Raw genomic sequence first — 27,019 nt, 5'->3', positions numbered from 1 at the left:
AGAAAAGAAATTTTTAAAAAAAGAAAAAAAGAAAAACAATTTAAGCAAAAATAGAAGAAAATGAACAAAATGAACTAGAAAACAGAATGAATTCTGAAAACAGAATGAATTTACATCCAGTTTCCCCTAGAACTGAAACTGTGAAGCCTTCTATAGCTGTACACTAAGCAGGTGGAGTCACTTGTGCTGGTCTTCTAGGGAATGTGCTTGGAAGGTACAGTTGGGCGGGGTTTGGTGTAATGGCTCTGTTCTCCACTAGGCGGCCCTGCTTAGCTTACTGGGGTGAATCAGGGTGGTGCACATGAGAAGTGGAAATGGCTTCACCCAACTTTATAGTCTCTGGCACAGGAGCTTCATGTTCTCACTGCCCCACGATCAATCACCCCTCCTTTGTCACATGCTTCCATCTACTCCTTGCCTCTACCCTGTTCACGTCCAAGTCATCAGCCTTCCAGGTGGCACCTGCCTCCAGAGTTTTATCTCAGATGGGGTTGTGTTTCAAAACTCCACACTTCAGAGACCCCTATGGCTTGGACCTATGCTGACTCTCTGGGGGCACTAAGCAATGGCTGGTGCTGACTTCCCCCAGAAAACGTTCTTGCAATCATGCAGTGGCCGAGGTTCAGAGATTATGGCAAACTACAATACACAGACAGTGCCAGGTTTCCCTACATTCTGACATCTTTGTCCCAATACCAGTGTCTTTGTCCTGATACCAGCAAAACGTGGCTGTTCTCTGGGATCTGCTGGGACATTTGCCCGTAGGGAGGCCACAAGGCTTCTACCAAATGCACTCCAAACAGGGGAACTGCTTCTCCCCATTTAGCACATGGACACTTCATATCCTGCTGCCTGCTCCTGGGGATTCACTCTGCTTCCTCACTAGAGCACCACCAAGCACTGAGCTCCAAAACTTCAGACTCTATGCTGCAACGTTTATAGCATCCTGGTGGTATTGAAAACCTCTCCTTTCTTTCTGTCAATAGTTTCGGGGAACAGATTACTTATTCAGTCCCCTACCATTGTTTTCACTCTTTCTCTCCAGCTACTTTTGGGGGCATGCTTTTCTTGCACTCTCCCAGTGCACTGCATTCTCCCTCTTTATCTTTCTCTGTTCTCGCTACAAAGACAGCTCCCTACCCTTCACGACTTTTCTCTCCCCTGTTCACCATTCCACACCATATAGCTGCTGAGTTCTGTGGCTAAAGTTATGCAGATCATTGTGTTTATTCTCATATCAATTTCCTAAGTGTTCAAAATGGTTTGGTGCTGATATGGCTGCATTTCAGGGAAGGGACAAGCTCAGGGTCTCCAATGTGCTCTACCATCTTAACTGCCTCCCCCCACCCTATGTCTTTTGATTGGAGCATTTAGTCCATTTATATTCAAAGTGATTACTGATATGGATTTCTCATCATTTTATTATCTGTTGTTATTTCCTGAGATTTTCTCCGATTCCTTCTTGTGTTTCCTCTTTCATGGTTTGCTGATTTTCTTTGTTATTCTTTGCATATTTATTAGTGGTTTTTCATATATGGTTACCATTAGGTTTATATATAACCTGTTCTGCATATAGCAGTCCATATTAAGTTGATGGTCGTTGAAGTTTGTACTCATACTTTACTCCTTTTATCCCCACATGTTAGGTATATGTTCTTTTATTTCATATCTCTTTTTTTTTCTGAGTTCCTTGACTAATTTTTTACAGAAATGATATTAATTTGTACTACTTTTGTGTTTCCTACCTCTATACAGGGTCACTTTTAGTCTTTCCTTTTCACTCAGAGTGTTCTTCTTTCTTAGTGTCTCTTTCTTTTTCTTTTCTTTTCTTTTTCTTTTCTCAGAGAGAGAGAGCATGTGAGCAGAGGAGAGGGACAGAAAGAAAGACAAAGAGAGTCTTAAGCAGGCTCCAACCTCAGTACGGAACCTCACATAGGGCTTGAGTCCAAGACCCTGGGATCATGACCTGAGTGGAACCACTCTGGTGTCCTACAGTGTACCTTTTAATATTTCTTGAAGAGCTGGTTTAATGGTCATTAATCCCTTTAACTTTTGATTGTCTGGAAAACTCTTGATTTTCCTTTTATTCTGAATGATAGCCTTGCTGGATATAATATTTTTGGCTGATGGTTTTTCCCATTCAGCACTTTCATATATCATGCCCTCTTTTCTGGTTTAAAGTTTATGTTGAAAAATCTTCTGCTAGCTGAGGAATTTTCCCTTTCAAGTTAATGACTTTTTTTTTTGTTTGTCTTTCTGCTTTCAATTTTTTTCTTTTTCGCTATAGTTTGCAAATTTAATTATATCTTGGTGCACATCTACTTTTGTTGATGTTTGTTTGTTCTCTGTGTTCTCCTAGATCTGGATATCTGTTTCCTTCCCCAGATTAGAGAGGTTTTCAGCTATTATTTCTTCATATAAATTTTCTGCCTCCTTTTCTCTCTTTTCCTCTTTTAGGACTCCTATAATAAGAATGTTATTATTTTTTATGGAGTCATGGAGTGTATTCTTGTTTTGTATAATTCTTTTCTCTCTCTTTTGTTCAGCTTGATTACTTTCCATTACTCTGTCTTTTAGGTCACTAATTCATCCTCTGTTTCTTCCATCCTGCTCTTTCTTCCATCAAGTGTGTTTCTCATTTTGTTTACTATACACTTTTTCTCTGCTGTTACTCCTTATCTCTATGTTAAGGGTCTCACATATCTTATCCACTTTTTTCTCAAGTCCACTGAGTATCCTTGTGATCAACGCTTTAAGTTCCCTCTCAGTTATGTTATTAGATCTGTGGCCATGGTCTTTTCCTATTCTTTCATTTGGGATAGATTTCTTTGTCTTTTAATTTTATGTCTCTCTGTGTCTGTTTCTGCCTGGTAAGAAAGTCCCCTGTGTCTTCTGTCCTTAAAACTAGTGCTGTTTATGAAGAATAGGTCCTGGAGTGCCCTTAAGTGCCATGTTCATCAGAACCTGGTACTTCAGGAGAGTATCCTGTGTGTGTTGCTTTCACCCTACTGTTGTTTTAGTCCCTTTTCCTTTCACTGCAGTCATCTGAATGCACTCTCCCTTTTATAGGTTGCACTTAGTCTCTATATTTTTAGTGGGGCCCAGGCAGTCCAGTTCTGATGGGGTGTGACGACTGAGGAACTTGAAAGCATGGTGACAGTGTTAGCAAAATTTGATATGGGCCACTAGTCCTATGCCAGATCTTATGAAAAGCTGTAGTGGATGAGGGTTGCATGCCAGTGTGGCTGGGAGCATGATGATGGGCACAGCATGCTACAATGGTTGGGTAAAGTAGGGTTAGATGGACAACAGTGGCTAGGGTTGTGTGGCTGGGCTCCATGCATGATGACATTTGGGGGTCCATGGCTGGGTGCAATGCAGTGGATGTGTGTGGCCTTTAGTGGCAGCTGTGCACCTGGTACCTGTGAAAGGCACATGTGTGGCTTTAACAAAATCTGCTCTGAGCCCAGGGCTAAGGCTAGAAGGCTTGGAATAGGCGAGCCCTCAGAAGAACTTGTGGGTATGGCGTAATGCTAGTGGTTTATGTAGCAAGTGTCTCCATAAGCCTACCTCCACAGATGTCCCTGTTTTTATGTTGGGGGTCAGGGAAGGAAAATGGCACCTGTCAATTCCCTCATTTTTGTAGAAATCTCTCAACATGCTCTGAAATAAGTATTAACAGATCTGTCTCCCATTTTCTCCCAGCTTGTCTAAATTGTCATTTTTATGTTGCCTCTCCATGCAGACTACTGTTTCTTTAAGGGCTATCTCTAGTCCTTACAACTTGCCCAGTGTTGAATCAGTTGACTTTTAAACCTCCAAGTTCCGAGTCCCACTGGTTTTACAAACTCATGGAATTCATCCCCTCTGGCTTTTAAAGCCAAACATTATGGGGAGTAGTCTTCCCTTGGTGAGCTCCCTGGTGCAAGGACCTATTTCTCTGCCTTCTCTGTGTGCAGCTCCCTCTACTTTACTGACCTGCCTAACCTTTCAGATGCAGCTTCTTCCCTATATTTAGTTTTAGAGTTTGTTCTGCCAGTCTTCAGATCACTTTGTGGTTTATTAACTTGGATATAAATGGTCTAGTTGAAAATATGGGGTGGGGTGTGTTCAGGGTCCTCCTATTCCATCATCTTCCCTAGCTCCAGACAAAATAGCTGAGAACCTTTGTTTTAAATGCAGTTGTCTCAGAATAGAAATGTCCTACAAATATCTGCCTTCAATTTTGTTAAACTGTAGAATTAAGTCTATTAAAAATTCTTTCTTTTTAAATTATCTTCTGAAATATTATTTATTTTCCAGAAGGAAAATCTTCTCTGGAAGGAATAAAATACAAAGAGAATTTTATGATAGCCAGGTGAAAATGTTCCTCTGAAAATTAAAAAACTACAATTAATAAAAGGAAGAGACAAGGAAACACACTTAGAGTTTCTGATCTGAAGTTTTGTGAACATTTAACATATATTATCACAATTAAACTTTGAACAATTTCACTGGTTACTTTCTATTATTTCATTTCTTTTCCATTTGAGGAACATGAGAGTCTGAGATTTAAATAACTTACATGAATTTAGTTTCTAAAACAGTGCTAGAATCCTGTTTCCAATATTTTCTCTTAATTTCACTTGACCAAAGGTAATTCCAAGGGCAAGATACTGAAGGAGGAAGTAAAAGAACAATAGGAAAAATTAATCTATGCCATCATTTTGTTCTGTGTCTGGAATGTTCACAATGACAGGTCAGTGGGTTTCAGTAGCCTGTAGCAGATTTTTCAACATTTTAAGCATCTTAATTTAGGGAAAAATAAAGAGAAACTCCTTTCTTTTTCTTTTTATTCTTACTTGGGTTCTGGTCTTTACTTCATGATTGTTTCCCATCAACATTCCTTCCAATAATGAGCAGAAGAAACATTTTAAAAAATTATCTACACAAGTAAAGCAATAACCATATTGTGACATTCTAGTAACTATAGAAACCTCTGTTATTAAACTTAACATCTTCAAAGTATTTATAGTGAGGACTCCACTATATTTTCTGACTCTCCCCCACCCCTTCACATCCAAGAAACAATTTTTCTTGCTATTTCAACACATTTACTCTTTTAGCTTGGCTCTGCCTACCAATCCTGACCTAAAAGTTTTGTTCTTTAGGCTTTTAATCTCTTAAGTTTCCTATGACCACAATCTCCCAACTGTTCAATTATTTACATGATGATTGTTTTTAAAATCATAACTTTAGATTGAATCTATACTCTTAGTTTCAGAGCCTCCAATGCAAAATTAGTACATATAAATGTCTTGTTTCAGATAACTGAAGTATATTACTCTTTCAACAGCACCTCCTTGGTATTTTATTTTATTCACCTTACATTCTGTAAATTGGAAACTTGGAATCATCTTCATTTCCTTTTCTTTTTTTCTTAATATTCTCTGTACCAAATTGGACACAAATTCTGTTCATTTTGCCTCAAAACTGTCTTTAGAATCCTCATGTTTGTACTTCTGTTACTTGTTTAGTTGATTCCCTATGAATTAGCATCTGCCAATTACCAGCTTTATGTCAAGCATGAAGAAAAAGAATAAGCCAAACAAAATACAAGAGCAAAAACAACATTAAAACCCAGGTATCCTCATCATACCAATATTATGTGAGGAGATGGAGGTTTAGAGTTGTAAAATAAATTAAAATGAACTATTAAGTGCTAAAGCCTGTGTGTCTCTCAGGATAGTATAGGTTATTCTGTAGTAATAAACACCAAAATCTCAAGATGAGAACATTGAAAATGAACGTCCCACCTTAGGAATTAGGAGAACTGGCAAATCATGCATTGTATGTTAAAGTTTTCCACCCAGAAAGAACTTGTGTACGCTTTTTTTTGGTCAAAGCAATACACCTCAGTTTCTTAACTTAATGGGGACAAAGAGGTATACCTGGAAGGAGAACTAGAAATTTCAGTGAACAACACTAATGATTACCCAGCCAGTATTTGTATGTGCTACTGATTCTACAGTTCATAGTTTTTAAATATTATCATGTTACCTCCTTGTTGTTTAAAAACCCTCCACATACCTTACAAACTCAGTTCATTTTATATAGTCCTGCAGAAGTGTTTCCTTTAAGAATTTAATGTCTGCATCCTTTCTCTTAGATCCCTATATTTTCATAAATCCTTATGTTTAAAATATTACTTCCATTCTACTTGCACGTTGTAATTGATTATTAGAATCTGACCCCAGCTGGTCCCTCGATTCTGATGTTATATTATTTATAACATATTTGAATGACAAGCCCTTTTCCTTTGAGATGTATTATAGATTGTCTGAGAACATGGACTATGGAACTGGATGGCTTGGTTCAAAATTGTGTTATGCCACTTGGTAATTCTGTGATTTGAGCAAGTTACCTAGGCTCTTTGTACTTCTAATTTCTAATTTTTAAAATTGGAATAATTAGTACTATCTTACAGAAAGGTTATGAGGATTAGATGAGTCAGTATACATAAGCACATAGAATGAATGTGCTATACCTGGTACAGAGTAGCCACTAAATAGTTATTAAATTATATGCCATTTTATGCCTCGATATCGTTGCACATATTACATATTACTCTTCCCCAGCAACCTCAAAAACTGTTACCCTTTAAAAGTCATTTATATATTGCCTCTTGTTTTAAAGAATTTTATAATAGCTAATGTTTTCTGTGAAGAAATCTATTATAATTGTCAATACTAAGTAATTCACATATCCATCATTTAGTCTATAAATACTATTAGGTTGTGTTGTCAGAACTGTGCATAGTATCATGGGAATTTAAATGGAGAAATATACTTGTTCTATGTTTGTTTTACAATTTATTTTGGTGGCTATACCAGCAAAATAATTACTAAACTTTGTAGTACCAGTTGCAAGTAAGAGTTCAGAGAAAAGGAAAGCAATATGGTCTACAGTGGATAGAATGGAGAAAGACACATCCTTCCTAATGGGTTGAGGGCCCTGAAGGCATGAGCCATGATTAATCTCATGATGTCTCACCAGACTATCTTTTATCCTAGTTCCTAACATCTATATTGTGTTCCCAATAACTATTTCTTGAGTGAGTGAATGAATGAATTCTCAGATGACAGAGAAAGTGGAACATAAGTTGGCAATAAGTATTAGCATTTGTATATGATATTTACCTGCCATGGCATGGAATTAATTCAGAAAACCTTATTCCCTTATCCATCAGGATGAGGAGTATGCATTTAATATTCCTTAATGCTAAAACAAAAAAGAACATATATGGAAATGAGGGAAATGTACCATGTACACAAATGTTAATATAGTTATTAAAATTACATTTGAAGAGCATTTCAAAGTTGAGGTTCCCAAATTTTGAGTTGACAAAATTAGGAAGATGGGTTTGTGGGTTTTTTTGCTACTTTTTAAATCCACCTTATCCCTTCTTTGTAGTAAGTCATTTGAACATGTACTTAGGCAGTTAGCTCAAAGACCTAAACTCTGTATTGCTGTAGAGCTGTAAGGCAACATCTGGGCACTAGTCGTGCGAGAGGAGAGTATGGTGACAAGTCCTAGGAGTTTATTCTGATTTGGAAACCTCTCTTACTTCTGGGTAGTTTTGTTTTGTTTTGTTTTTCCCTAGTAATTTGTATCCATTCACCGTTTGCTCAAGTTGCCCTTCTTAAAAAGCTGAGAAATCTCTCTGTATCTCATTTATAGTTTTCTTCTACTCTTAATCTACTCTTAACATTTTTTTTCTAAATGTTCTTGATTATTGAAGGGCTGTGCCTATTTTACTCTATCATTAAGATCTCCTGCCAGAAGTGAATTCTAGGCTCAGTTCACAGTAGACTGTGGTGGACACACTTACCAAGTTTTCACAGAAAGAGGTGCTCCTCTTTGATTTTTGTTTCTCCTACCTCTTCTGAAGGCCTTCCAGCTTCGCATCTGCTCCTGCAATGTATCTCTGAGCCTCTGGGGGACTAAAAGCAGCAGGCCAGTGTTCATGTCTTCCCTCTTCTACCTATTAGCTTTGAGATCCTTGGAAGGTCTCTTATCCTATCTAAACCTTATTTTTCTCATCTTTAAAGTGAGAAAATATTGTTTATTTCACATGCTGGTTTGAGGATTATACTACAGGAGAGACTTTTTAAAAGAGCACCAATAATTCAGAAATTATAACCCTTCTCTGAATAATCAAGATTCAGCAAAATAGTATATGTATTTTTTAATACATTCACAGTAGCAACAATAGGGGCATTTTTCTTTTCTATTTTTTATGTAAAACTTCCTTAATTAAATGAGGAAGTAGAAAATAGATCAACTTAGACAGTAATTAGAATCATAGAATCACTTATTATCAAGGTATTCTCAGAAAACTTATCTAATCATCTTTAAAAATATTCTTGTATTATTTAATCAGCAGGACATAAACATTTTTTATAGAGAAATCAGTTATTCTAGTCTGAGGCCAGATATTCTATCATCTGTGGATTAAGATCAATGGCTCCAGAAAATCAGCTTGACTACACATTCCTCCATGCCTCCTTGATTGGTTTTCCTCTTTCACTTCCTCTTCCTAGGCTTTTGTTTGTTTATGGGCTTTCATACAGATTTGTTCCCTTCGAGATTATCATGGCCTTACATTGAGACTGTTCCTCAAAGAATGGCCCCTGGAGCCTGGCTCTCTAAATACAAACTTTACAGTTTCACAAGTAGGACCTCATGAGAGCGCTGCAGAAGACCGTTTTTATATTTTATGGGCGGAAATAATCAAAACTTTCTTTTTGAGGGACAAATTAACTCAAACTGCAAACCCATTAAGAGGAAACTAAAAATGTAAAAGGTAACTTCTTGAAGAAGAAGAAGAAGAAGAAGAAGAAGAAGAAGAAGCAGCAGAAGCAGCAGCAGCTGCCGCCACCACCACCACCTGAAAAAAAGCCCGGGGTTCTAAGAAGTAACCCCTACCTTCTTTCCCAGCTTATTTTCCTAACTATTAATATACATCCATATTGTGAGTGGAGCCAACCTGTGTACATGTGCATGGGTAATGTCAGACACATGAACATCTGTTAAACAATAATTTCAGGCAATTTATTTTGCTGAACATATCAAAGTTGTATTACAGACTTATGGTGCAATAGATTAAATCAATGATTTTCTTCTTGGTAGGGATCTTTTCAGGGACAAGATTTTGCAAGATAAACATTGCCTGAGTAGTTACTGCAAGAAAAAATGTCAATTAAAGATCTCTAGACTCTTGACTGATAGAAGGGTGGGTGGGATAATTGGTTTCCCTGAACAAATTTTAATCTTAATGAAGTACACATTTTTTCCTTTTCATTGAATAAGCATGGCCTAGATTTTTGTTTAAGTTTATTTATTTTGAGAGGGAGATTTTGAGAGCCAGAGAGAGTGTGTGAGTGGTGGAGGTATAGGGAGTGGGGGGAAAAGAAAATCCCAAGCACGATCTGCACTGTCAGTGTGGAGCCCAACCTGGGGCTCGAACTCACAAACCGAATTCACAAACCATGAGATCATGACCTTAGCTTATATCAAGAGTAGGTTGTTTAGCCAACTGAGCCACCCAGGCACCCCAGCATGTCCTAGATTTATTAAACCCTTTACCTTGTGGGATGTTTTACTTTAGAAAAATTTTAAGCACAGAACTTTTTTTTTCCCCCAAGGGAAAGTAACATCTCAACTGCTTTGTGAGAAAAATGAAAAGAACCTCTTTGAAGGCTACTGTTTTTTTAACTGGATACCCAGATTTCTAGTGTCCACTCCATACAAAAAAAATACCAGTGCCCCCAAATAATCCTGGGCATGAAACTAATAGGAAATGATCAGTAGATGTAATTTACATTAAAACAAAACTAGTTGTTTGGACAGCATGAGTGAAAATTCTACCTAAATACAAAAATAATTCTGAACTACATGTTCCTAAAGCAATGAAGCCTTCGCAATCCTAATCATAAATTGAATATAGATTATATAAGTGAATAGATAAAACTGATTTCTAATTTTCAAATCAATTGTATGTCAGTGGGAGTACTGGAATCATTTCAAGCCATCTTTCATTATGTAATGTAAATTTCCTGGGCAATATCCTAAGTTCATTGATTTGCTTTGGAAACTATAAGTACTGCAAAGGTACATTCCAGCCCAAGCACTTTTCTACCCACACAAAATCTGAATAGGCAAAAGCCAAATGAATAAGGTTGTTATTATAATGGCAATCTTGATTGATGTCGCAACTTTGCCAAGAAACTTCATACACTGCGTCATCATTTCTTTGATTTCTTTTCTTTTTTTTTTTTTTTGACATCAAAATACTTGGTGCCAATTTTATTTTTGTGAACGTGTGTATATACGACCGCCTATGTGGTTGGCATTTTAAAACTTTTAGTTTTACCTTTTGACCTCCTTTATTAATTTCTCCCACCCTCTACCCCCCCATCTTTGACAACTACAGAAAATATATTAGATAATTTATACATTTCACCTGCCAAGAAAAGTATATTAATTACATTAAGCAATGAGTTTCTATCCCAAATCAAATTTAGGACAAATTCTTACCCATAACCATAATTTATAATTTTTTTTTGTAAATTAAATATACCAGAAGTATTAAGAAAAAGTTTATTGCCTAGGGCTTTAATATTTGATAAAATATAAGGAAAAATGAACATTAATATTTTAACTTTAAAATGGTTAATATAGAGATATATGGAAGAAGTACAGACCAAAGAAAACAGCCTCACTGTATCTTATGTCTTTTGGAAAAATTGCTTTCCTGGCTTTTTCTACAAATTCAATATTTGTTGGGTTGCAATAACCAAAGCTATAGTCCTCAATCTTAGTAAAAATGATTTCTACTTCTAAGGTGATTTTTCACTTTGAAATCACAAGCTATCTTGTGAGCAGTCAGTGAGACAGGCTCCAAGGAGAAGGAGGCATATTTTATTTCATTTATCTAATGGACTATCATTGTTTACCTGGGCTCTGTTCATAAATCTAGTTAGCAATTTTACCTAAAACCCAAGTAACACATATTTTTCTAGGCCTCCACATCCTGAGAAAATACAATTGAGGAGGTAAAGGTGTAAATGAGATCAGTTTGGAGCTGTAAATCCTCTCCAGGGAAACTGATACAACCCAAGCCTTCTCCTCCCACTGCCCATGGACCTACTTTCCCAATTGCAAGTGGACATCAGTATTCTTCAGAGGGTCTGGGTGCTGATCTCTCCACCTTGCCACTTTGCGGCTTTAGATCAAGAAATGTTATCAACCATTTTGTTATCTTTATTCACTAAGTAAAAAGCTTCTCCAAGAATCCGCATCATGGCCCCCTTCTTTTGGTTACATGTGCTTTTTTACATGTTCTCAACTCATATCTTCACCAGGCCAACAGAGTTTTGGGTTGCGGGCCAGAGAAAAAAGCTTCCTCTTTACCAGCTATTGGCCATGTTATTTGCTAGGTCACAAAGCACTTCTGCTTGTACACCAAGTCTCGTAATTTGGCATAACCTGCCCTCACCTAGCTATGCACACATACATACACCCTCCCTTAATTTTCCCCTGGCCTTGGGGGCAAGAAAAATCTTGTCTTTTCTCCCCTTTTTATAAAACAAATGTGTCTGTGCACAAATGTAAGTAAAAACAGATCAAGTGTGTATATAACATGGATAAACCTTTTTTATACCACCACCATCTCTGTCCTGGTTCAACCAGCTTAACATTTTACTGCTGAACATTCATGTGTAAAGTCCCCTGAGTAATACTTTAATTTGCTGGTTTTTTTTTTCTTTTTTGGGAAAAATATCTAGTGGATGGATATAAAAAGTGCCAACACATTTTCTGCCCTCTATACCCACATATATCCTCTGACTTCCCAGGTATGGAGAAATTCTTGAGACAGGCAGTAAGGGACCAGGTGATCCAAAGAGCCTCCTGGTTTATAGAAGTTTCCAAAACCCCACATTCTACAGTTGTAGGTCACTGCAAGCAGACTACCAAGTTCACACTGCCTGATTTTTTGAAGTGTTCAAAGAAAGCCACTGTATGTAAAAGAATAAACATAGCAGAAATACATTTAAAATTCAGGTGCTATGTTGCCTTTTAGGGATTGCCAGGTGGGCTTCAGAAAAATAAAGGTAAACACTTGATAAAATCTTGTCCAATGAATAAAGTAGGAAAATTCATGTATCTAACATTATCATCATTTCCTGTGACATTTTAGGGAGAAATGGGTCCTTAAAAATGGAATGTCCTTGCTCAGAGAGCTGTAGAAAAGGTGTGGGTGTGCACATTTGTTCTTTATAATGGAGTAAGGAATGTCCTTGCTCAGAGAGCTGTAGAGTAGGTGTGGGTGTGCAGAATTGTTCTGTATAATAAAGTAAGGATGTGATTACAGTTTGGGAAATGAGGAGAAAGGAGATGGGAGACTGAGAAATCTTGGAGGGTCTGCATGGGGTGTGGAACTGAACTAGGTTAATCCTATTGACAATCTCCTGGAGACTAGAGTTTGGGAGCTAAACATTTCTATTTAAAGAAGTTTTGTTGTGGTGCAATGTGATGTAAACATCTTAGAAACCTCAATTATTTTCAATGAAACCTTAATAAATCACTGATGGATTATTTGAATGGATTATTTCTGGGCGATAGGAGTATGCACTGATTTCTGTTAGGCTTGTACAAAGTGGGAAAAGGAGTGCCCACTTAGGGATGCATTAGTATGTAGAAAATTAAGAGAAATTTACATTGTAGCTTTTATTTACCACATGCTTTTGAACAATTACTTAACTACACCTTATGTTTCTAACCAAATCAAAGGTATGTTAGAAACATCTTAAAATTTATTTCTAAGCACAAGCCTACCTTGTTTTATGGCATTTCACTTTATTGTACTTCATAGATACTATGTTTTTCAAATTTTAAAATTAAATTTTGCATCAAACCCTGCACTGAGCAAGTCTATCAGCACCATTTTCCCAAATAGCATTGGCTCATTTCATGTCTCTGTGACACATTCTTGTAATTCTCATAATATTCCATATATTTTTATTATCATATTTGTTATGGTGATCTGTGATGAGGGATCTTTGATGTTATGTTGTAATTGCAACAATTACAGATGTAATTGTTTTGGCCATGAATTGTGCCCATAGAAGATGGTGAACTTAATTGATAAATGTTGGGTGTGTTTTGGCTGCTTCACCAACTGGCCACTCCTCTGTCTGTCTCTCTCCTTCCTCAGACCTCCCTACTCCCCAAGACACAATGGTATTGAAATTAGGTCAATTAACAAACCTGCAGTGGCCTCTAAGTGTTCAAATGAGACTCTTCATGGAAGAGGCACACATCTCTCCCTTGAAATCAAAAGTTAGAAATGATTCACCATAGTAAGGAAGGCATATTGAAAGCTTGCACCAAATCGCCATGTTGTGAATGCAAAGAAAAGTTCTTAAAGGAACTTAAATATGGTACTTAAGTGAACACTCAAAGGATAAATGAAACAGCCTTATTGCTGACATGGAGAAAGTTTTGGTGGACGAGATAGAAAATCAAACCAGCCACAACATCACCTTAAACCAAAACGCAATATAAAGCCTCCAACTTTCTTCAATTCTGTGAAAGTTGAGAGAGGTAAGAAGAAAAGTCTGAAGCCAGAAGAGGTCGTTAGTTCATGAAGTTTAACGAAAGAAGCCATCTCCATTACATAGAAGTGTAAGGTACAGCAGCAAGTTATCCAGGTCTAGCTAAGACAATTAAAAGTGGCTACACTAAACATATTTTCAGTGTAGATAAAACAGCTTTATATTAGAAGAAGATGCCACCTAGGACTTTTCACAGAGAAGTCAATGCCTGGCTTCAAACATTGAAAGGACAGGTTGATGCTCTTGCTATGGTCTAATTCAACTAGTGACCTTAAGTTGAAGCCAATGCTTATTTAATATACTGAAAATCCTAGGGCCCTTAAGAATTATACCAAACCTACTTTACCTGTGCTCTCTCAATGGAAAAACAAAGCACATCTGCTTACAAGTGCTGATAACTAAGTGCTCTGGTGGAGATACACAATGAGATTAATATTTTCATGTCTGCTAACCACCATCCATTCTACACCTATGGATCAAGGAGTAGTTTCTGCCTTCATGTCTTATTATTTAAGAGCTACATTTTGTAAGGCTATAGATGCCACATAGAGCGATTCCTCTGATCGTCTGATGGATCCAGGCAAAGTAAATTGAAAATCTTCTGGTAAGGACTCACCATTCTAGATGCGATTAAGAACATTTGTGATTCTTGAGAAGAGGTCAAAATATCAACACTAACAGGAGTTTGGAAGAAGTTGATTCCAACTTCATGGAAGACTTTGTGGGTTTCAAGACTTCAGTTAAGGAAATAACTTCATATGTGGTGGAAATAGCAAGAAAGCTAGAGTTAGAAGGGTAGCCTGAAGATGGGAGAAAATTGTTACAATCCAATGATCAAACTTGAACAGATAAGGAGTTGCTTCTCATGGATGTGCACAGAAAGTTATTTCCTGAAATGAAATATCCTGGTGAAGGTGCTGTGAAGATTGTTGAAATGACAACACAAGATTTAGAATATTACATACACTTGGTTGATAAAGCAGTGGCAGGGTTTGAGAGGATTGATTCCAATTTTGAAAGAAATTCTACTATGGGTAAAATGGTATAAAATAACATCTCATGCTACAGAGAAAAAATGTTCTTAAAATAGTCAGTGAATGTGACAACCTTCCATTGTCTTATTTTAAGAAATTCCCACAGCTGCCCGACCTCTGCAACCACCACTCTGGTGTGTCAGCAGCTAGCAATATCCAGGTATGACCTTCCACCAGCAAAAATATTGACTCATTGAAAGCTCAAATGATGGTTAGCATTTTTAAAGCAATAGAGTACTTTAAAATTAAGGTATGGACATTATTTTAAGACCTAATGCTATTGCACATTTAATAGACTACAGTATAATGTAAACAAAACTTTTATATGCAATGGAAAACCAACCAATTCATTTGACTTGCTTCCTTCCAATATTTGCTTTGTTGCAGTCATCTAGAATAGAACCCATAATATCTCTGATATATGCCTTTTTTTTTATCTTTTGAGCTAATTTGTTCATAAATTATTCATGGTACTAGCATTTACCAAAATAATTTTTTAAAAATGGTGTCCATTTTAACAAATTTGTAACAGAACTGGTTTTACTCGAAAATAATTATCAGTTAATGATATATTACTAATTATTTTCTGACAATTTTTTTCTTAAGAGAGACAGGATATATTTAGGAAAAAGGTCAATCACATTAAAATTGTGAACAAAAATACACATATGCCTGAATATAGAATTTACAATGTAAATTATGTACATATGCCTTGAGAGTGCTGCCCAAGGTCACACAGTTCCTCAGCCTCAGCCAGACTATACATGACTGGGGAAAATTGGGAAAGTTACCTTCTCTGGATACCTGCAGGCTGAGTGTTGGCTGTGTTTCAGCCTCTATCCACTTTCCAGGCTTGGCATCTTTGTACATGACAAATATGGCCCCATTTTACTTGGCTGCCATAGGCTTTTGAGATCCCTGCTAGGCTCACTCTGCCAATCAAAGAGGTGAAGTCTGTTTATAACTAATTATCTTGGGCACATGCACAGAAGCCAAATTATTTTTGTGCTTTGATCTCTGAACAGGTGTCAATGTTTTTTAAATAATGACAACTTTACAGAACCCAAACTAATTTTGTAGTGAGCAGTCAGTGCCTCAATAAAAAGTGAGACTCATTCACGGTAAACACTAAGGTGTGTGAACTGGAGAATTACATCAAGAGTTAGAGGAATTTCCTGAAATAGCTTCTGGGCAAATGTGATTGGCCTATCAAAATCTTGCCTTCCCATAGAGGCTAAATTACGTAAGCAAGAACTAATACTCTATTTCATCATCATCTCAACTTCCATGAAAATGGAAACATGGAGTTATTTTGTAAGATTTTTCCTTTTTGCTCTAAGTGGATACAAATTTACTTTCACAAATGTGATGTTTGTGTAAGCATTTTCCTTCAATAATCCAGTCTGAATTGGAATATAATACTTAATATAAATTTTCCTTATAACAGAAACTTTCCATTTTGAAGCAATCCTAAATGTTTCCCAAAGGTGTTATACTTTTAACTAACTTTGCAAGAGAATATTATGCAAGTAAATTGACATAATGAAAAGATTATAGATCTTGACATAAAAAAGAACTTGATTGTTTTTTGGGTGTGTGGGTGGGATTGTTTTGCATGCCTTAAGTTCTTTTTTTTCCTCTGAATTATTCTATTTTGTTCTCCATGAGAGAGCTTCCTGTGGCCCACAGGCTTTTGCTTATTATGTCAACTTCCATGTAATAAAAATTCAAATATCACTAAACAGTATGTGTTTGATCAGTCCTATAAATTCTCCAAGATTTAAACTGCCAGAGAATGAGTATTTAGGCTGTTGGATCAAAAGAAACCCCAAAAGACATGTCTTCCTCAATAAGGGGAATGAGAAGGCTGTAGAGAGAAAATAAACAAAAGCAGGAAATACTAGCTTTATCTTCAGGGAGGAATTGTGATAAGTAGGAAGAAACGGCCATTGAACAGTGTTGTGGGTCTTCTGGAGTGAAGCTAAAAGACCATGGTTTTTGCATCACTGAGTTAGGGTAGGTAGGTGGGTATGTGTATGCATATTATATATATATATATATATATATAATAGTTATATATAATAGTTATTTATATATAATAGTTATTATATATATATAATATATTATATATATAATAGTTATTATATATATTATATATTATATATATATAATAGTTAACAGGATTACTGCACAGAATACATAAGATCTCATATGTATGTATGTACATACATATGTATGTATGTATCTATGTACAATTTTCCATCCAAGTGAATATAATATTATCAACTATTATTGTCAACTATAACTATTATCAACTAATATCATTATAGCAAAAAGGTTATAGTTTAGTGATAATAACATTACTTTTGAAGCCAGAATTTCAAAACTGCTATCTCTTGGTCGTGTAACCTTGAATAAGTCACCCTCCAATTGGCACATTCATTCATATCAATCCCTGGATTCAACTTTCTAGATACTGCTGTCAGAATCCTCTTTCCAAAACACAAAATTTTATACTCCTAATAGAGTCACTCACCTAGAACAGCTATATGCAAAATTAAGTTCAATTTCTGTAATTGTGCACAAGACCCTATTCAGTGATCCCAGGTCACTATCTACAATTTTTTAACACACACTCTTAATGTTTGTAGTTTCAATCACTACAATGAATTCCCTGATACTCACCCTATATCCACTTCTCCCCTTTTCAAGCTAGTTTCTACGTTAAATCAAAGTATTCTTTTTTAAAAACACAAATTATTTCCTTATTTAAATCTATCCACAGTCTTTTTCATTATTGTTAGGATAAAAAAAATTATGTTTCATGGCCTAGGACATCCTGAAATATTTGCCCCTGCTTTTTGCTGTTCTTTTCCTACTACCTCCTTTATCTTTTACTTAAGATACCACCTACTGACTACCATGTGCTAGTTCTTCACATTGTGGGGAATGAAACAATTAATAGCCCTGTTCTCATTGGACTTAAATTCTAGATAAGAGGGAGAGACAAAAGCAGAGAGTACAGCCACAATGGTAATGCAAGAGGGGAAAAGAAAGTTCTAAAGGAGAATAGGGAATGCTGACAGTGCTCAATTTTATCATTTTTTAACCATTTTTAATTTGAGTATAATTAACAAAAAGTGATGTTAGTTTTATGTGTACAATAAAATGATTCAACAATTCTATACACTTCTCAATTCTCATCAAGATAAGTTTACTCCTTTATTTCACCCATCCTACCACCCACCTCCTTTCTGGTGACCATCTGTTTGTTCTTTGTATTTGTCTGATGTTTTGTTTGCTTGTTTGTTTGCCTCTTAAATTCTACATATGAATGAAATCATATGGTATTTATCTTTCTCTGACTGACTTATTTCACTTAGCATTATACCTTTCAGGCCCATCCATGTAGTCAAAAATGGCAAGATTTCACTCTTTTTTGTGGATGAGTAATATTGTGTGTGTGCGTGTGTGTGTGTGCATGCGTGCACATATTCTTTATCCATTTATTTATTGATGGATACTTGGTTGCTTCCATATCGTGGCTGTTGTAAATCATGCTGCAGTTAACATAGAGGTGCATATATCTTTGTGAGTTGATACTGTCTTCTGCTTTATGTAAATGCCCAATAGTAGGAATACCGGATCATAGGGATCATTACTGGATCATATTTAAAAATATTGGAGGGAATCTCCATGCTGTTTTCCACAGTGGCTTTACTAATTTACATTCCTACCAGCAGTGCACAAGCGTTCCTTTTCTCCACATCCTTGCTAACTCTTGTTATTTCTTGTATTTTTTAGTTTAGACATTCTGACAGGTATAAGGTGATATCTCATTGTGGTTTTAATTTGCATTTCTCTCGTGATGAATTATGTTGAGAATCTTTTCATGTGTCTGTTGGCCATCTGCATGTCTTCTTTGGAAAAAGGTGTGTTCCTGTCTTCTCATTTTTAATTGGAGTGGGTTTTTTTTTGGTGTTGAATAAGTTTTTTACGTATTTTGAATATTATCCCCTTATCAGATATATCATTTGCAAAAATCTTCTCCCATTCCCTAGGTTGCCTTTTTATTTTGTTGATTGTTTCCTTTGCTGTACAGATAATACTTATTTTAGTGTAGTCCCAATAGTTTAATTTTGCTTTTGTTTCCCTTGCCACAGGGTCATATCTAGAAAAATGCTTCTATAGCTGATATCAAAGAAATTACTATCTACGTTTTCTTCTGGGAGTTTTATGGTTTCAGTTCTCACTTGTAGGTCTTTAATCTTTTTGAGTATATTTTTTTGTATGGTGTAAGAAAGTGACCCAGTTCATTATTTTGAATGTCATTGTCCAGTTTTCTGGACACCATTTGTTGAAGAGACTATCTTTTCTTAGAAAAGATTCTGTATTCTTGCCTCCTTTGTCATAGATTAGTTGAGCATAAAAGCTTAGGTTTTTTTATGGGCTCTCTATTCTGTTCCATTAATATATACATCTGATTGTGATGCCTCCAGGTTTGTTCTTTTTTTTTTTTCCCAAGATTGCTTTGGCTGTATTGAGTCTTTTGTGATTCCATATACATTATAGGATTAATGGTTTTAGTTCTGTGAGAAATGTTAGTATTTTGGTAGGGATTGCATTAAATCTCTAAGTTGTTTGGGGTAGTGTGGACATTTTAGTAACATTGGTTCTTCTGATCCAGGTACGTGGAATATCTTTCCATTTGTCTATGTCATTTTCAGTTACTTTTATCAATGTTTCATAGTTTTTGGTGTACAGATCTTTTACTTTTTTGGTTAAATTTATTCCTGAGTATGTTATTTTACATGCAGTTGTAAGTGAGATTATTTTCTTAATTTCTTTGTTGTAGTTGTTGTTGTTGCTTCATTATTAGTGTTTAGAAATGCAACAGATTTCTGTACATTAATTTTGTATCCTGTGACCTTACTGAATCCATTTGTCAGTTCTAATAGTTTTTTTTTGAATGAAGTGTTTAGGGTTTTCTATATATAGTATGCTCTCATCTGCAAACAGAGAAAGTTTTAAGTGTTCTTTACCAATTTGGATGCTTCTTATTTCTTTTTCTTATCTGATTTTTGTGGCTAGGACTTCTAGTAATATGTTGAATAAAAGTGGTGAAATTGGACATCATTGTCTTGCTCTTGATCTTAGAGGGAAAGTTTTCAGTTTTTAACCATTGAGTATAATCTATGGGGTTTCTTACATAGTCTTTATTATATAGAGCTGTGGTCCCTGTAACCCTACTTTGTTGAGATTTTTATCATAAATGGATATAGTTTTTCAAATGTTTTTTTTTTGCATTTATTGAGAATATCATACGGTTTTTATCCTTTCTCTTATTGATGTGGTGTATCACATTGATTGATTTGTGATATTGAACCATCCCTCCCAACCTGGGAATACATCCCCCTTAATTGTGGTGAATGATTTTTTTAATATATTGCTGATTTTGTTTGCTAATGTTTGTTGAGCATTTTTTAATATATATTCATCAGACATATTAGCCCTATAAAGCTTTTTTTTTATATTTTTTTGTAGTGTCTTTATTGTTTTTGATATCAGGATAATGCTGGTCTCATAGAATGACTTTGGAATAGTTCAAGAAGAATAAATATTAACTCTTCTTTAAATGTTTGGTAGAATTCACCTGTGGAGACATCTGGTCTTAGAATTTTGTCTGATAGTTTTTTGATTACTAATTCAATTTCATGGCTAATGATCAGTCTGTTCAAATTTTCTCTTTATTTCCTGGTTAAATTTTGCCAGTTTATATGTTTCTAGTAATTTGTCCATTTCTTCCCATTTGTCCACTTTGTTGGCATAATTTTTTATAGTATTCTCTTATAATCCTTTGTATTTCTGTGGTGTCAGTTTTTTTCGCTTTTGTTTTTAATTTTACTTTAATCCTCTGCTCTTTTTGGTGATCTGGCTAAAGGTTTATCAGTTTTGCTAATCTTTTAAAAGAACCACCTCTCAGTTTCACTCATCTGTTTTATTATGTTTTACGTCTCTATTCATTTGTTTCTGCTGTGATCTTTATTCTTTCTTTCTTTCTACTACCATTGGGTTTTGCTTGTTCTTTTTCTAATTCCTTACATGTAATGTTACATTGTTTGAGATTTTTCTTGCTTTTTGATGCAGGCCTATATTGCTATAAATTTGCCTCTTAGAACAACTTTTGCTGCATCTCAAAGATTTTGGACCATTGTGTTTCTATTTTTAACTGTCTCATGTATTTTTTATTTCCTCTTTATTCTTTATTGGTACATTGTTTAATTGTTTTGATGTTTATTTTTGAGAGAGAGACAGACAGACAGAGCATGAGCATGGGAGGGGCAGAGAGAGGGAGAAACAGAATCTGAAGCAGACTCCAGGCTCTGAGCTGTCAGCACAGAGCCTGACACAGGGCTTGAACTCACAAACTGAGAGATCATGTCCTGAGCTGAAGTCAGACACTCAACCAACTGAGCCACCAGGCTCTCCCCACACATTAATTGTTTAGAAGCATATTCTTTACCTTCCATGTATTTGTGTCCTTTCCAGATATTTTCTTGTAGTTGATACCTAGTTTCATACTATTCTGGTAAGAAATCATGCATGACATGATTTGAACTTATTAGGACCTTGTTTGTGGCCTAATGTGTGATCTATTCTGAAGAATGTTCCATGTGCACTTAAAGAATATGTATTTTGCTGGGTTTGGATGGAATATTCTGAATATGTCTGCTAGACCAATCTGGTCTAGTATGTCATTCAAAGCCACTGTTGTTTTTGTTGATTTTCTATCTGAATGATCTATTCATTGGTGTAAGTGGGGTGTTAAAGATATTTTCTACTATTAATGTATTATTGTCAATTTTTTTTGTAATGCACGCTAATAGTTTATGTATGTATTTGGGTACTCCCACGTCATGTACATAGATGTTTACAATTGTTACATCACCATCTTGTTGGATTGTTCCCTTTATCATTATGTGGTGTCCTTTTTTTGTCTTTTGTTACAGTCTTTGTTTTAAAGTCTACTTTGTCTGATGTCTGTATTACTACTCCTGCTTTCTTTCTTTTGCCATTTGCTTATAAATGTTTTCTCATACCTTCACTCTAAATCTGCACATGTCTTTAGGTATGAAACAAGTCTCCTATAGGCAGCATATAGATGGTTCCTCCTTTTTTTTAATCCATTTTGTCACCTAGTGTCTTTTGATTTGAGCATTTACATTCAAAGTAATTATTGATAGGTACATACTTATTGTCATTTTATTACCTATTTTATAGTTGTTTTTTATAGTTCTTCTCAGTTCCTTTCTTCTCTTGCTCTCTTCCCTTATCGTGTGATGGCTTTCTTTAGTGACATATTTGGATTCTTTGTCTTTATTGTTTGCATATCTATTACAGATTTTTGATTTATGGTTACCATTTGGCTCAAAAATAACATCTTATGCACACAGCAGTCTATGTTAAATTGATAATTAAGTTTGAACCAATTCTAAAAGCACTAAATTTTTACTCACCCCCCCCATATTTTATATATATGATGTTGTAATTTACATCCTTTTATTTTGTGAATCCTTTGACTGATTTTTATAGATATATTTGATTTTACTGCTTTTGCTTTAACTACCATACAGGTTATATAAGTGATTAATCTGTTACTTTTATTATGTTTGCATTTACTTGTGTTTTTTTTCTTTCTTAATTTTCTCATTCCTGATATGGCTTTTTCTTTCCTCTCAAAGGTTTCTTGTGAGCCTGGCTCAGTGGTAATGAACTCTTTCATTTTTTGTCTGGGAAACTCCTTATCTCTCTTTCTATTCTGAATGATAGGCTTTTTGGGCATAGTATTCTTGTATTCTTGGTTGCAAGTTTTTTTTTTCTTTTTCTTTTTCCTTTCAGCACTGTTAATATATCATGCCACTCTCTTCTGGTCTGCAAAGTTTCTGCTGAAAAGTAAGCTGGTATCCTTATGGGGTTTCCCTTGTATGTAACTGTTTTTTTCTGTCTTGCTGTTTTTAAATTTTTCTTTATCATTACTTTTGGCCATTTTAAATATGTGTCTTGATGTTAACCTCCTTGAGTTGATTTTGTTGAGGGCTCTCTGAACCTCCTGGACCTGGATGTCTCTTTCCTTCCCCAAATTGGAGAGTTTTTCAGCTACTGTTCCTTCAAATAAATTTTCTGCTTCTTTTTCTCTCTCTTCTTCTGGCATCCCTCTTGTGAGAATGTTATTATCCTTGATAATGTTGAAGAGTTCCCTTAACCTATTCTCATTTTTTCCTTTTTGCTCTTCAGCTTGGTTGCTTTGCAGTACTCTGTCTTCCAGTTCACTGATACATTCTTCTGCTATTTATTTCTTTTAGTGTATTTTTAATTTTTAGTTCTTGAGTTCTTCATCTCCAAATAACTTTTCTCTCTTTGTTGAATGTCTCACTGAGATGCTTCACTCTTCTCAAGTTCAATAAGTATCTTAATGACCATTACTTTGAATTCTTTGTCAGGCATATTGCTTATGCCCATCTCATGTGGCTCTTTTGCTATAGTTTTATCTATTCATTTATTTGGAACATATTCTTCTGTGTCATCATTTTGTTTAACTCTCTGTGTCTATTTGTGTTTATTTCTATGTATTAGGATAGTCAGTTATGTCTCTTGATTTTGAAAATAGTGACCTTATGAAGACAATGTCTCCTGGTGCTCTATAGTGCAATGTCCCTTGTTCACCAGAACCAGGCACATCAAAAATGTCTTTTATGTAGTTGTGTGTGCCCTACTGTTGTAACAGTCTTGTTTGCCTTCAGTCCAGCTAGTGAAAATGGCCCACTTTACCTATAATGGGCTGGGTTTACTTCCTTTGCTATTAAGAGGTCCATCATGGGCATGTAGTTGGGTGGTGTCAGCAGTCAGACCACATACCTGCACTCAGCCAGTTTGCTGAGGCTGTAGTTGCACCAAACTGCAGGATGCTCTTCCTGCCTTGTCCCCTAGAGGCTTTCTATGGTGGGCAGGGCTGGAAGTCAGGCCAGATGCCTGCCATAACAGCAGATGCACTGATAGGCAGGGCATTCTCTCTGTACTGCCAGTTACAAGGTTTGGTCTTTGGGATTTGGGGTGTACTGATGTGTGTGCTTATCTTCCCCTTTCCTGAGGGCAGGAGTCACTTCAGTGCAGTTCCAGTTCCTGCTATGGCTGCTTATAGGATGAGATGTGGCAGGAGCTGCTTTGGAGGGACTCCTGTTGAGTGTGGCAGGTTGGATACGGTGGATTTGAAAGAGAATGTAGGAGCAGAGCACACAGCGTTAGAAAGGTAGGTGGAGAGTGTTCATGCTGTTTCCCACAGGTTCCCACCTGTCTAGGCCTAAGGGTGTGGAGAGAAATGGTGTTTTCCAGTTTTGTAAATTCTGGGAGAAGTTTCCTAAAGATCCCTGCCCCTTTATCACATGTTCTGGGATTACTAAATAAATCTCCTTTCTACAACTCTGACTTTTTTTTTTAACTGCTGATTCTATGCTCCATCTTGGTGGGGTTGTTTATTATGTTGTCTCTTTAAGGGTGGAGGCTCAGTTTTCTATTCCTCTCTGGCTTTCCCAGAGCTGAGCCCATTGATTTTTGAAGTACCTGGACTTAAGCCCCACTGGTTATAAAAACCCATGAAGTTAAGCTGCATTAGTTTTCAAAGCCAAATGTTATGGGGACCAGTCTTTATAGTGTAGGTCCTTCATGTATGGGGTGCCTGGTATGTCATCTGCTTCTCTCTCCACACTTATGATGTCTCTCCCATTTGTAAGTTAGTCTTGCTGGGAGTTTGGTTCCCCACCATGTTTCCACCCCTGATGCCCTTTTGAATGTGTCCTCCTCTCTATGATTAACTGTGGAAAGTCTGTTCTGCTAGTCTTCAGGTTGTTTTCTGGCTTGGATGACTGATGTGGTTGTTATTTAGGTGTGGCTGTGGGACAAGGTAAGCTTAGGATCCTCCTGCTTTCCCATCTTTCCAAGAATCCTCTAGAGGGTGTTCAATTTAAAATCATGTGGTCAAAGAAGACTGCAATGAGAAGGTCACATTGGAGCCAAGATCTGAATGAGAAGCAGTAGGCCCCAAGAATATCTTGGGACAGAATATTTAGACAGAGGGAAAAACAAAGATCAAGTCCTGAGACACCTCCCGCTATAATTTTGTTTAGCCTGAATCATTCCATTTCCAAATGTTCCAGGTATTCATATCACTTTCTTTTTCCTTAAATTTAACATCCATTCTCCATACTCATTTTTATCTAATGTCTCCTTTTTTCCCCCAGGTCTCAAACACCACTTTTTTCAGAGATAAATAACTTTATGATTCCAGAGACCTGTTTAATCCCATCCCAATTTACTCACAATGTACTTTGTAATTTCCTTCACAATTTTTCTTGCCCTCTCAGTTGCCTGTTCATTGCTTCTCTGACTGGCTGGACTGTTGGAGGGTGAAGCCTGTCTCTCTCATTCAATAACCCCTCTCCACTTCCTTTCACAGTTCTGGGTACCTGTGGAAATTGAATATTTCTTGCATGAATAAACATATAGAAGACTAAAGGCCTCTGATTATAATCTTGCAATCTAAATAATGTGACCTGGGGCCAGAGGGAGAAAATCATATATATTTCCTGAACCTCAGGGTTCTCAGTTAAAATTGGGGCAAGAATATGTTCTTGTTATGGTTTGAAAATAAAAATGAAAAAGAGAAGAAAGGAAAGATGAGAGGAGAGGGAGAAGAAAGAGAGAAAGGAGAATGAAGAAGCCATTATGAAAGCTTTTAAGAATTAAATACAACGTGCTATTGCTTGGAGTGTTGAAATGAATCAACAGTTAATTAAACATTATTAATAGTCAAGGATTCATTAAGTGGAGGAAATGATTTACTTCAGATCAGCATCTGTTTGCTTTGGTCAAAGAGAGAAAACCTGAAATTACTAATCTCTGGAAAGAGGGAGAAAATCCTGCATACGATTTAGGATTTAGTAATATTTATAAATACACTAGTCAGTGGAAAGTTTCACAAGGAGATTCCCTGAAAAAAGTCAACAGGGAAACAATAGCTGCTGAAGGGCTCCCATACCTTGCATTTTATCTCTACAGTTTTCCAAAATGCATACACAATTAAATCCATGTTTTCCTTTATAATTTGCTTACAAAATAATTTTCCAGCTTAGTGAAACCTACTCTGATCCTGTTTTTATTTGTTTAATAAAATTTCTTGAAAGTATTTTAAAATTGTTCTCAAAAATATTAACATTTTATATAGACATTTTTCACTTTAAGGAAAGTTTAGGGCAAATTGGACAAATGTAAGTATTGAATAGGGAAATAACTGAATTAGACTTGAGGTGTATTTTGAATAATCCTCTCATTTTTTAAGACAGGCCTAAACTCCCTACAACCCATGTTTCCTATGTTATACCTCATATATACTTGCATTGTTCAAATCATGAGATAGCTTGCCTGTATCTGGTGAGATGAAGAGATCTCACCAGTATCCCCAACTGTTCCTATTAGTCCCAATTAACAGTTGATAAAGGTTTTCAGTCTCTTGACTTCCTTGGAAAGATGATATTTTATCTCAGGGCTCAAGTTATAAAGATATATCAAACCATGAGGAATTAAAGCTATAACATTTAGATAACCTCCAGCATGGGCTTTATAATAATACTTGAAATTTGTTTCTACAAATTTCAAGTATTATTATAAGTTTTACCAAGGAATTTCACTTAGGTTATTTTGTTTGACCATCAAAAGAATGTAGTAACTATTCTCATATCCTGTTACAAACTTGGGGACTGAAGCTAGTGCATGCTACCAGACAACAAAACTTGGATGTAAATCCAAGTTTCTTTCACTAAGGTTTAATGAACAAAATCCCTAGTCCAATACATCCTGCTTATCTCTGTATGTGGCAGTCTTCTCATCTCTGTTTCTGTGCTCCACCTCCTTTTCTTTCCAACTTTTCACTTACACAAAGGAGCACTAGTGGCTGAGTAGAAGGTGAAAGGAAATATCATAATATAAAATAATCCTTCCTTCAAGAAGTTCATGTCTCCATAAAGGTGAGTGTTTTGGTGGATAGTAATCCAAAGAGATAAGAATTAGAGATTCTGCCCTCCTTTTCTAATCTTAACCAGAACATAGAAAAGTCATTAAATTTGCATATCAGAGTGAAGCATCAATCCACTAAACCCAGAATTGACAGACTTCAGATTTGGGAAAGCAAAGGTAGTTATTGGTGCTTTAGTTGTATGACAGTATGGTGTCTATCTTCCACTCAACTCCTTTCTTAACTCAGAGGGACAGGCAGAA

This window comes from Panthera leo, chromosome B2, assembly GCF_018350215.1.
Source record: "Panthera leo isolate Ple1 chromosome B2, P.leo_Ple1_pat1.1, whole genome shotgun sequence".
Lineage (NCBI taxonomy): Eukaryota > Metazoa > Chordata > Mammalia > Carnivora > Felidae > Panthera > Panthera leo.
This window is presented reverse-complemented; position numbering follows the sequence as displayed.